This window comes from Haematobia irritans, chromosome 1 (genome assembly GCF_050003625.1).
Source record: "Haematobia irritans isolate KBUSLIRL chromosome 1, ASM5000362v1, whole genome shotgun sequence".
In the NCBI taxonomy this organism is placed as follows: domain Eukaryota; kingdom Metazoa; phylum Arthropoda; class Insecta; order Diptera; family Muscidae; genus Haematobia; species Haematobia irritans.
In genome coordinates this window covers 278,241,050-278,254,356 of record NC_134397.1, presented here as the reverse complement: position 1 = coordinate 278,254,356, position 13,307 = coordinate 278,241,050, and the positions used below count along the sequence as shown (strand labels likewise).

The window sequence follows — 13,307 nt, the reverse complement described above, 5'->3', positions numbered from 1 at the left end:
TAAAATCAGCTGCTGCACCCTACTACAGTAAAACCTCTCAAACTTGGACACTCTGAAAACCGTATACCTCTCAAAAGTGGAGGCTTGTGCTCACATTAAAAGTACGTGAACTCCTTGCAAATGTAGACAAAATTATGTCCACTCGTGAGCGGTTTCACTGTATAAGCAGTAGTAAGCAAATCTATTTCTAGATATCGAAATAAAGGAAATTTATTATAAAACATACTTTTATGCACATCGTGGATTTTATGATCACTTTCGTCCAATTTTATCATATGTAAACCTACACTAAAAAAGGGAACTCTCTATTGCACTAATGCCAATTCAACTGTATTTTAGTTCACGGATTTATTACGTTTTGAGATAGTTTCCATGACATTAATATTTTTTCTTGCCGTAAATGAACTAAAAAAGGATAAAAAATTATACACATAAATTCGGATTTCCCACATAATAGTTCTGAAATTCTTAAAATGTGTAAAATTTACTACAATGTACCCATCGTGAACTTAGTATAGCGATGAAGACATTTTTGCAATTTTGAATTCCAATTTTTTTCTTCAATCTATGAAATTTCTTTAACAATGGAAAAAAAAAAATAATTATGTCTAAAAAAATTTCTTCAATTTGTTGAATATATAATAATCAAAGAAGTTCCATTGAATATGTTCATTTATGGGAGCTGCTTTCTCTGCAAAACTCGACAGCTATAGAAGAAATTTTAGCATATAGATCCCAACCGTAAAAAATCTGCAAACTCTTCTATTTGGATTGATGACCCCGCAAATCCATTTTTACTGAACGAATGTATATAGCCACAATTAACAAATTGCGAATAAAGTTGTTATTTTATTTCGATGTAGCAAACTCATACATCGACAATGGTATGTGAAGATTACATAAGGACCAAGACTTTATCACCGATATTTCGATGGACATCATTGCCATTAGAGCATAATCAAAAATATGTCGGTGTTTTTTTAGTGATCTGAGTTTAATCGATAGGGTAGCGATGCTATCGAAGAAATATAAAATAAAACTATCGATAGTGCTATCGATAGGTCTCTTACCATTCAGCTATACATAGAATAGTCTAACAGAGCCCATAATAACGGCCGGTCTATACTTAACCAAACCTAATTTAACGGTCACTTAAACAAAATTTGTTTTTTTTTTTATATTAGCCTTATATCAATGCAGTCCGGTTTGTTTTTGGCGAAAGTCCTACCAACCAGTCGTAATGTCAATTTTATATTTTTTGTAAATTAATTTACCCAAAATATAAATTAAAATTAAAATAAAATGTTTAATTACATATTTTGCATATTTATGGACACTCCATTACAGAAATCATTTTACTTTTATATTTGCACTTGTATTTGGTTGTTTCACTGTAAGAAACCGCGATCCGAGATCTCTATGATTCAGGATATACATGTTCAAAAATCACAAGTTCAGGATTCGGAATATCTCCAATGACATCCCTAATGAACATCACATAGACTTCCAGTCAGTTTCATTGTGGTGTAGTAGGGGAGTCGTTGTAGCTGCCGTCTTTGTCTGCGTCGCCATCGTCGTTTTCATTAGCATTGCCATCGTTGTATTAACCCATATGCGTTTTAATAAACCATAAATCTGTACGTGTGCAGTGGTTGTTTTACTCTCGCTGTACAACTAAATTAACGATGTTTAGTGGAGAGTGCAAAATATGAAAATAGTTTTACCGTTAAATAAACCGGAATGGTGCGTTAACACGAAACTGCGCCATTAATTAAATGCGGTCATTCATGAGCTCTAATTTTAGATTAGAGCACCACGAAATTGCAACAAATTCTCATTAAAATGAGCCATTTAGAAATATTTTTTTCGACTTGTATCTAATGCAACATTTTTGTTTAGTTATAGATGGCATATTGTCATAAAGTCCTTTTCGTAGATACAACCAGGGATGTATTTAAGTCGCATATTTCTAGATGAAAAAATCTAAGCTAAAAGTATGTGGAAAATGCGTAAATCACCCCATAAAACGTATTCTCAGAGTCGATATACTGATGTCATTCCCTTTATGTAGTTGCTAGATGTGCGAAAATCTAATCGATTTTGGCATCAACACCAATATTCTAATTCGAAAATTTGTTCAATATAAAATAACTTATAATACCCTTTTCCACAGTGTGGCGCAGGGTATAAAAATGGATTTATTGAGTTTGGCCCATTTGAGTGATTAAAAAAATTACATCAAAAGGCTATTAGCCCAATCGTTTGTTTTTTTAAAATCTTTAGTCGAAAACACAATATTCGACTTTTGTGTCCCAATGTTAAATAACCAAACATGCACTCAAAAAAAGAAGACATTAACTTGAATTCAAATATTTTGGCCTTCCTTTAAGGCTTCTGCTATTGATTGCGAGCCGAGATGTCGCTTCTTAAAAAGAATTATCTCGGCTCTATAAATTAAAAATTAGGATACAGATCTCATTAATCGAATTTTCGTTCTCGTTTTGCGATATATCAACAAATGTATTAATATACAAATAAAAGTTAATTTAAAAAATTTACCTACAACTGATACTTGAAACTAAAAAATATTTTCCTAAAAAAAATCCTAAAACTAAGTAGCCTGGTGACAATACTGGCTGATGTTTCGTCAAAATTAATTACTTTAGATATTATTATTACAATTTTAATACGAGCTTTTGGACATGAAATTAAGGAATTGATTGATTATGAAGCTATTAAAAACGCCAGCTACCAATCCCCAAGCATATGTTTCTTTATTGGCTAATGCTAACAAGTGTAGATCTGGCGGGGTGTGATATGATTTAATTTGGTCTTATATGCTAATTTCCTGCATCGCAGTGCTATATCGCCAGATCTACACTAAAGACTATGGAAACTGCATTAGCCAGCAAAGAAACACATGTCTAGTCAGGCTTGAGGATTGGTATCTCGCGTTTTCTTTTCTTTACATCATAATCAATCAATTCATCAAACTTTCATGTCCAATAAACTCGTATAAAAATTCTAATAATAATAATTTGTAAAGTTTTTTTTTATTATTAATCCAGAGATTCAATATATCAGTTAATTTAATTTAATGAGTTAATTTTTTTAATCAAAATAATTTTCTTTAATATAAGGAAAATTGATCTTACTTCAACGACATAGGCAAATTTCAACGATTCGTGTTCTAGTTTAAAGAAATTTAAATTTTATTTAGAGAGCATTGTAATTAACTTTCTTCTAATTAAAATTTCGTTAATTTAAAGAAATATTTGTTTTTTTCTGCCTTTTAAAATAATACTTTAACTACATGCCTAAAAAGGGGCACATTTATTTTTCCTCCATTATAGTGACAAAACAAAACAAGTTGAACAGTGTAAATGTGAAACGGAAATATACTCACTCTTAACAATTTATTTAAATAATAATTATTTTGTATTACCATTATTCATATGTTATGCTATTTTAAAAAGTTTTTATTTGTGTTGAAAATTTCAAACAGAATACTTCATTAATATATACACTTTAGTTGTAATAGGTTTGGTTTTTGTTTTCTGTTTCTTTTCATTTTCTTGGGTTGATTACACCATTAAGTATCTGTTGTTTTCATTTGGTGTTTGAGTTAACTTGAGTTGTTCCGTAACTGTTGTTTTTGTTTTTCTTTTTTTAATAACAACTTTTTTCGAAAAACAACAACAATAACAATAAAGACAACAATTCACCATGCTCCTCTTTCATTGTCCAAACAACAGCAGAAAAAAAAGAAACAAAAACAAGGAACATAGACAACAATTAAAAGGACAGACAAGAAAAAAATCTTTAGAAAACTATCAAAGTTTACAGACAACAGAAATTCACTCATCGGCCGATGTTCGATATCTTCGCCATTTAAAACCCCCCCATATAGAAACACCACCAAACAGAAAATGTTTTTCTCTAATCCAACCCCCACCCCCTCCTCCATAAAAACACCATCTATTTGACATCTAAATGTGTGTTGCATTGACATTTAGTATTTGAAGCTATTGAACATGGTTTTTGATTTTGATTTCCATTCAATTTTTTTTAGTTACATCCTTCAAATGCTGATGTTGTCATTTTCCAGATTCTTATGTTCAATAATTTAGTTTGAGACACCCAACTATCTAAGCCATATCTCCCTACCTCCACATTTGTTTAAATTATATTCCATCACAAGTATGTGCATACTTGCCTTACTTCTAACATCCATCCATTGAATGTACTGTAATCGATCGAATTGCTACAATTACATCCATCCGTCTCCCTGAATCCATGAAAGTTTTCTTCAACACCAACAAAAGAAGCCTAAATAAAGTTCGGTCCAAACATCTAAATAAAAGTATTTCCTTGTTGCAAGTCAAATAACCAATATTCTTCCCTTTCATCCTGTGATGCTCCTCTGTCAGCTCAATACAAAGAAAGGCATTGCATATTTTTGGATTTATTTCATATTTCTATTGACAAGTTTTGTATAAATTCTTGAAACAGTTTTATTTGATTTCATTCAATACTTCAATATTTGTTCGTTCGTTTGGTTGTTTGGTTGTTTGTTTGTTATTTTTGTTTTGTTTTGGAATTTGCTATATGGTTTTTATACTTTCAACTAACAACTCCTCGTAACTTTTCTCAAAACCTGCCAAAAAAAAAAAGAAAATGTTAAACACATCTCGATGTTGTGCTCCATTTTATTCCATTGTGATTTTGATTTGATCAATGATAAAAAAAGACCCAAAACACCAACCAAGCAGACATACAACACATAGGTATTATGTTCTGTCCTTATTATTATATTGGTATTTGGAGTGACTAGACATTTTCTCTTGTTTGATACGATTGATATATTCCCTCAGCCCCTCTTCACAAATCACCATATGAAAATCAGGACAATAGGAATTAGCATACAACAAAGTTTTTTAGAGTTGTTATTACAAAAGCATTTGGAGAAACGAAAAGACGAAACATAGAAACTTCATCTCCAATGAACATTGTCCTCTCTCTTACATTCTCTCATACATAGAAATCCTTTTCCAAACAACACCAAAAGTCACATTTTCACTAAAATCTAAGTGTAATGTTTTTAGGACATTTGTCATGTAGACGATGTCAAGGAAAAACTTATGCCAAGTGATTTTCATTAGCATATCTTAACATGAAATCGGAAAGTATTTACACACACACACACTCAAATCGTATGCTTGTAGTCTCTCATTCACAGTCATATTTGGACTTTGTTATCAAAGTATACGAGCATATTTTTCTATTGGAATGCGAAACTATCAAGGACTCATTTACCAGTAAAACTTTTACAGCATAGGACACACATTCATCAGCAAGAATTTATTATCATTTATGTTCGGTGTTATAATTGATAACAAAAAAAAAGGCAATAAAAAACTATTTTGTTGAAATTTTGTAGGAAGAGAAAATAATTTTTGTATCTTTCTGGGTCCAGAAGTAAATTGCAGTAAAAGGGCAATGATGTGACAAATAAAAATTATATATTTATAGTTCTCTTATTAATCATGATAGGAATATTAAACATTGCAATTGTATTAACATAAAGGAAAACAAAGTATGTGAATTCATTTATAAAAGGCCGCTATTTTGTTGGTTTCCACGGTCTGGCATAAGTCTCAAAATCCAAAATTCACACTGGATGCTGAAAAGTGTAAAACAATTAAAAACAAATGGGATATAGACGGAGCCAATTATATGATATCCTAGCAAAACAATTAATTTTAAAACATTTGTTGGTATGACCACCATGCATACTTGGGATCATCGATTCAATCGTGGATTGGCACAAAATACCAAAACAGTTTTGTTTTGGGCTGTAACTTAGAATAATATTGACACCGTTTTCAATGAATATAAGTGCTAATACAATCGTTTATATTTCGCGACAAAAAAATAAATATTAATCATCGAAAATAGCTTTATTGATTTTCAAAATGTTCCCCACTACTTACTTTTGCATACGTTTGAAGCAATTGTCGAAGCACTTTGCTGTATTTCCTTCTTCAAGTGTAGAGCACGTGACTGCTGTCACGTCTCAACGCATAAATCTACGTTTTTATCAGATATCAAGATGTCATAGACGTGTTTCGAATTACCGCGACAGTATTATTTGCGACTAATCGACACGAGTCTTTTATTTGGCGATTGGCAAATTGTATATGAACAAACACGAACAATTTTTTTGACGGTCAAATGTTTATGCAATGTCGAATGTATGTCAGTCCCTCTAATGCATAAAGGTGTCTGAATCTCACCATAGGTCAAATGACGATCTTGTAATATTAGTTTGCGCACAGCATCAACGGATTCCGAAACAACAATTGATTTTGGACGACTTTAACGAAATTTGTCTTGAAGTGAACTACGAGCTCTGTGGAGCTCTTGATGGAGCTTCATCGTCAAACAACGTTCAACGCCAAATTAAAGGCAATGCTCGTATTCACACTCGAATATACGAATTTGTGCATTATCACTGGGTGGAAAATATAATACACCACTGCCACTCTGTGACCAGTGTCCTAAGTAAGCGAGGGTGATGAAAAAAAAATACTTTACAACAAAAATATAAATATAAATTTTTAATCTTTTTAAAGGCATGAGAAAAATCAGTTCGGTATGATGAACGTCTGCATATATAGATTCATCTAGACTCTTACATAGTTTGATACCACAATAGGGCAATTTCTTCTCAGGGTCGAAATGTTTTAAATTACTCATAAACCACATCAAACGTATTGAGGAAATAAACTATTTGATATAGGTCATTATCTATGATTAGCTTCCCAGCAAAAAAAATTGGAAGTTGTTCCACAAACATTTCTTTTAAAGCCCATCCCAGAATCCCCCATCGAGTTTTTCCAACTTCCGATGCAGTCCTTTTGGACAAGTCCACAAACATTTCTTCTAAAGAGCATCGTGGGATCCCCCAATGTTCTTTTTCCACTACCGATGTAGTCCTTTTGGGCAAGTACACAAACATTTATTCTAAAGCGCATCTTGGAATCCCCCAATGATTTTTTTCTACTTCCGATGCAGTCCTTGTGGACAAGTATTAGAAAGAACGCAATCAAGCTATTTTAAGTCAAATTTTGGACAATTAAATTTTACAAAATAATAGAAAACTAATAAAAAAAAAATAGAAAAATTAATAAAAAAGTAAAAAAATAATAATAAAAAAATAAATTTTATCCCCGCTGGGATTTGAACCTGTGCCGTTTGACTTTTTCGCTTCCATGCAAGTTCTTTTGAGAAGGTTTTGCAAATTACGAGATTTTTTAATTTTTTTGTTGATTTTTAATGGAAAAAATATATTTATACGAAAATATATGCCGAAAATAAAAAATAAAACGATGCATAGCATAAAAAAATATTTTTTTAGAAAAATATTTGATAAAAAGATTGCCGCTGGTGAGATTTGAACCTGCGTTTCTTATTTTTTCGTTCATACTAATAAAGAACATCTCGAGAAGCAATTAGAATGTTATTCCTTGGTGTCGTATTACGATCATATCACAAACATTTGAATTGACCTTTCGACGCTTTATGTTCAATGACGTTTGTGGCTGAGTGTGCTAAAGCGTTCTGTTATGGTGCCAGCAAACCCAGGTTCAATCCCTGGTCGGAGCGAAAAAGTTTTTCAAATTGTAAAAATTAGAAAAATTAGGAAAATAATAGTGTAATAAAACATATAAATAAAAGAAAAAGTGAAATTGGTTCAAAAAAATTTTTTTTCGCTTTTTAAATTTCTTCATTCGAATTAACTTCCAGGGTACAACTTCTAAAGCAATGCAAAGGATCCAAAAAGGGAGTACTTCCGTCCTATGACAAGCCCATGTAAAATTCATTGGAGATGGTCCAAGTTTGCACTACTTCCGGATCACAGATTGGGGATCCAAACTACTTTTTTGGACGCTCGTTTTTTGCTGGGTTAAGAAATCATTCTGGATTAAGCGCCGAATATATCGCACACAATGTTTGACAGTTGTGAATAGGTATATTTTTTACTTTGGGATTTTGTTGTAAGGCAATCGCAATTTTGTTATATTCTTCAATTAATCAATATCAAAAAATTAATAATTGAGTTAATATATATATAACTCAAAATTTAGTATCGAAAGTTGGTAATGGTGCAAAATTACACTTCTGTTAACGTGTTCACCGATATTTCAAAGGAGATAAATATGTAGTGCCAATTGCAGCAAATTGATGCTGTGTGTATGACTGAAATGTAATTCTTTGTTCTCATAGTGCCTGGTGGCGTATAATTATTTTCTCTTCCTCTCATTGACACAACACTCATACGCTTAGGGGTACGTTTTTGTTTTATACCATACATTGAGTCTATTCATGAAAAAGAGAGATGCAAAGTTTTCCAAATAAAAATAAATAAACCCAATGTTGTAGAAAACTTGAATTTTATATTTACTTCATAGTAAATTCCTTCGAATTAGTCTATAAACTATTTTGAATATGGATGTAAATATTTAAAATACTTCAATTTAATTCGATTAGTTGAGGCTAACATCAAACCCTTATTATGGTTGCGCCTATACGAATGATTTCATTTAACCTTGAAGTTTAAATTAAAAAATGCTGGCAATAAGTCTATTGTAAGTGTGTTATTTTGTTAGGGCTATTTACCTATAATTTGTTTAATACTTTTTCACATTTATATTCTATTTTCTAGTGGCTATGAATGTGTGTTCCTTTTGTTGTAGTCATTATGAATAACGATAGCAATGAGAGTTACCATATTTACCAAGACAAACCTCATAACAATTATGCATAATAATGAAGTAAACAGAAACTAGGTATATTTTTGAATAAATTACACATTAAAATTCATTCGCCCTCCACCTGCCATATTATTGCTTTTCTAGAAAATAAAGAAAAGAAGAGGAATTAATAATAAAAATATGGAATGAAAATATTGACACTCCACCTATTTTGCCCCAAACACTTTTTCCTTTGAAAGCGAAAAGATTTAAATCTAACACTTGCAGCATTTATAAGAGAAAGGAAAAATATAAATATTACAACAACGGATATAATTACAAAACAAAAAATGCAAATAAAAAAGCAACCAACAAAGTAAGGTTTAGTTCTTTCCAATCAGCAGCTGAAGAACAGAGTCAAGAAAATAAAAAACGAAAACGAAAAAAAAAAATCGACACGCAAGATCGGTGATATGAAATCAAAACATTTTCTTTTGCCAATCGCCCTAAGAAACTTGTATAATTTCTTTAAAAATATATATATATATATAAAATATATATAAGAAAAACGCAAAATCTCATGTTCGTTCTCCATCGCATGAAAGAATGACCTGAGATTGCAAAAAAATGAAGGTCAATCTAAAATAAAATGAAAGCGAAAAAAACATGACATATGGATTGGCAAAGAAAATGGGTTTGATGAAGGACCACCCAGGGCTGTATTTTGCACCAAAAATATTAAAATAAACAATTATGTAATTTAGTTTAAATGTAGAATATGTGTAAGTGTACGTAACCTAAACATATGTACCTGCCAATCTACCAACCAACCAGCATACTTACCTACTTACCTACTTACCCAACTATACCCACATCAACCAACCAAGACTGAACAGCTCTTTGTACTCTCACAAAAAACAAACTACCACTACAACTGTAATTACTGTTACTACTACCAATTCACTTCTAACGCATTACAAGCACTCGACTCTATCGTTTAGACAACAAACAAGAACTACAACAACGACTATAAACCCAACTCAACAACTAGTCGTATAAATGCTCTTGTTTTAGCTCTTAGCAGCACTTTTCTCATAACAACAACTACAATTATTGACCGACACCCTAAAATTTATTTTCACAGCAAATGTTCAAAAATGGCCTCCATTACATTTCTCATTATTTACTTTTACAATAATTTTTTCCCTAATATTATTTTTGGGAAAAAGTCGTTTAGATAATGTGATGGTATAATAAGTTTTGATGGACAAATATGATTTCTATAAAATAATTTACAAATGTGGTTAGTATACATAGACACAAATGTGGAGATTGACTACCAAATGTTGAGTAAATAATTTATAAAGCAAATCGAATGATTTAAAAAAAATATCAGTATGCATCTATATATCATATAATGTTAGTTTGGGTATTGCACTTGATCATCGACACTCATTCTTTTTCTCCCTCTTTCTTACTCACAGGAGATTGCAAGTGATCAGCTGATATGAAATCAGATTATGAAACCATTTAAACAATCGATAGAAGTCATAAAATTTGCCCACAACTATTTTCATAAGGCATATCATAATCCTCAATATATATAAATTAACACAACTAAGCAATTAATGGTTACTTGCTTCATTAAGGTTATTTAATCACAAACATTTGCTCATCCAAAGAATTGAGAGAAAAATGTTTATACTAAACAAGAAAACGGCAGCACCTACTTTCACTTCACTCTGTCTGTCGAAAACCTTTATACCTTGCAGGTATAAAACATGGATAGTATACAAGAAAATACGACTTTCAAGTCATATCACACTGAGTGTTTGTACTTGGGTGGATCTAAAAAAGAGACGCTATTCAATTAAAAGTTTGTATTTTTGCAGATTCCAGAAAAGAAGGTCAGGCTATACCAAACGCTCTTTGGTTTTGCAGTACAATATACTTTCCGAGATATGAATAGAATCGCCAACTGGCATTTTTTATGTCTAGTCTTCTAGAATTCCCAGAAAGTCACGTGATATTCTGGCAACATATGGGGAGGCTAAGTAATTTGCGGCCAACTTCGAATATTTTTCCATCGAATGCAAGGGCACAATTCCCTCATTGCCTGGAAAGGCAAACGAATCTATGGTTGGATTTTTTCAACAGTTATTCATCTCCTTTCTATTATGCAGATATACACGTTGCAGAACTCTATTCATACATCAGAAATCAGTTCTTATAGACCTCGTACATTTGAAAAAATATTATCAATTATGAATATTATCTGCCTCATTAATATTATATAAAAGTTTCTAATATTCCATATAAATGGTTTTTAAAGATATACAATAATTGCTTTTTAATAGACACAAGAAAAACAAGTGAAACAACCATAGATTGCATTTCAAGGTTTTATCGCAAATGAAATCAGTATTTTTGAAACAAACTTATCATGCCGGCAAAAACAGGACACTTAAACACACACCCACATACACCCTTCTATTTTATATTTAATGTGTTTGCCTGTTTATTGTGGCACAAAAGGACAACGCCAAAATCACGTAGGCACGTATACATACACACACACACACAAAGAAACGAATAAACTTACATGAATTACACATACTAGAGCCGGAGGACCATTTGGACATTTGCATTTTGTTTTTGTCGTCTCTTTTTATTTTATAATATCGCCACTGTATACAACTTTAACAACAATAACAACAAAATCAAATCACGCATAATTAATATTTAAATAGAAATGATTAAAATGGAAAATGAACATGAAAAAGTGTTTTCCTCACGTATGGCGTTTGCATGACAGCACCACTATTTTGCAAACTACAAAAAAAAAATCGCAATAATAAAAAAGAGCAATAGCAACAACTACATAAATAATTATTAATAACAATAGAAACAACAACAACAATTGCATGCATGAGTCATTAAAGCTGAAAAATGGAACGAAAAGTAACATTCCTAAAACTAGAACGCAAATTAGTTTTTTTCTCTCTCTTTCTCTCTCTCTCTCTCGCCACTCAAAAACAATGACAAAATCCATATATTCAAATTTCACCAAATTTTTTTAGGCACTATATACGATATTTTTTGTGATCTCCTTACTAATGTAGACACAGACACTCATTGATGGAAATTATAAAGACAAACTACTGACTAATGAATCTGCATTGAAGAAAACTCATTTCCATTTACATCAGATCAGTTTCACACCAAACCAAAAACAGTCAATTCTCATCTATAACAATTCGGTAAAAATCAGCGATTCGAATATTCATCTTACACCACATGATTCTATAAAATGTTGAATGTTTTTCTTCTCTTTTTCTTGTCACCTCCTCCCCAATACCACCTTAAGGAATTGTGGACCAAGCTTTTAATGAAAAGTCCGAAACCATATCAGTGATTTCTATAAATTGATGCGCTAATTCCCCTCTTTTAGCACTCTTAATTAGTCCCTCTCTATTTTGCCCTTATCTATGCCCTCTATAAACAATGTGATTTACTTCATCCTTCTGCTAACCTCTCTCCCACACTGACATAAATTAAAAAACACCATCACACCTCCACTCCGAAAAAGAGAAAATCTTACATAAATCTTAGCGAGAACACAAAAGAGAACAAATCTATCAGCTGTTGTTTTTTAGGTTGTGTCGCACCATTCTCTTATGTTTTATTACGTGATTCGTGTTAGCTGTCTGTACAAAAAAAAAAAACAAACCAACATACATATGAACCTGTACTACTAAGATAAATACCAACCTAGCTACCCATCTGCCAAGTACTTATCTACTACTACTCGTGTCACTACAGTTTAAATCGTGTATCGTGTCGTGTGTTCGTTTGCCATTTACAGTTACATTTTTATTTTCTATGTTCTCTTTTAAGTTGGTCATTGTCGATCATAGCCGTTTTTATTTAAAATTTTAATTTAATTTTGCTCACACTCACTTTGCACTCTGAATATCGTACCAATGAAAAGAGCACCATACTTCTACACCAAAAATAAAATTCGTAAATATTTTATTTCAATTCAATTCTTATGTTTTTTATTAAAAATTGTTTTGGCTTATGAGTTAGCTTCATATTTTTAAAGTTATCTTTTTTGAAAAAAGGGAAACTACAGGTAATGAAAATTAAAAGAATATTTTAAATTTAAATTAAATTAGCAATGGTTAAATGGATTTTGGTATAAACAATAAAATCGTTACTATACTTTATATCTCCAATTTCAAGAAAATCAAGCGTTCAACAATAAAATCTGGCTCCATATTTGGGGTAATGAAAATAACGCATTCTGCTTCTTTTTTAATAAAGAATAACATTTAGCTCTTTGTGGCTTTAAAAAATTCCAAGAATCCAGATTCCAAATGGATATTCTAGAAAACAAACCATGATAATCCCATCAATGTTAATGGGTCTAAACTAGTCCCATTCGAATTGCCTAAACTTTTTAGGTGTACTAAAAGTCGAGGGTTTTAATTCAAAACAAAAATTTGGGTATAAAATAATACCAGATACCAGATAAGTCTTATCAGAGTC

The 13,307-nt window shown here is 31.4% G+C and overlaps 1 protein-coding gene across 5 annotated transcripts in view; it reads left to right on the top strand.

The window, feature by feature from the left end:
* The window catches only part of Nrx-1 (Neurexin 1), a 64,480-nt gene that overhangs the window by 22,000 nt on the left and 29,173 nt on the right, over window positions 1-13,307 (top strand). The window lies entirely within an intron of this gene.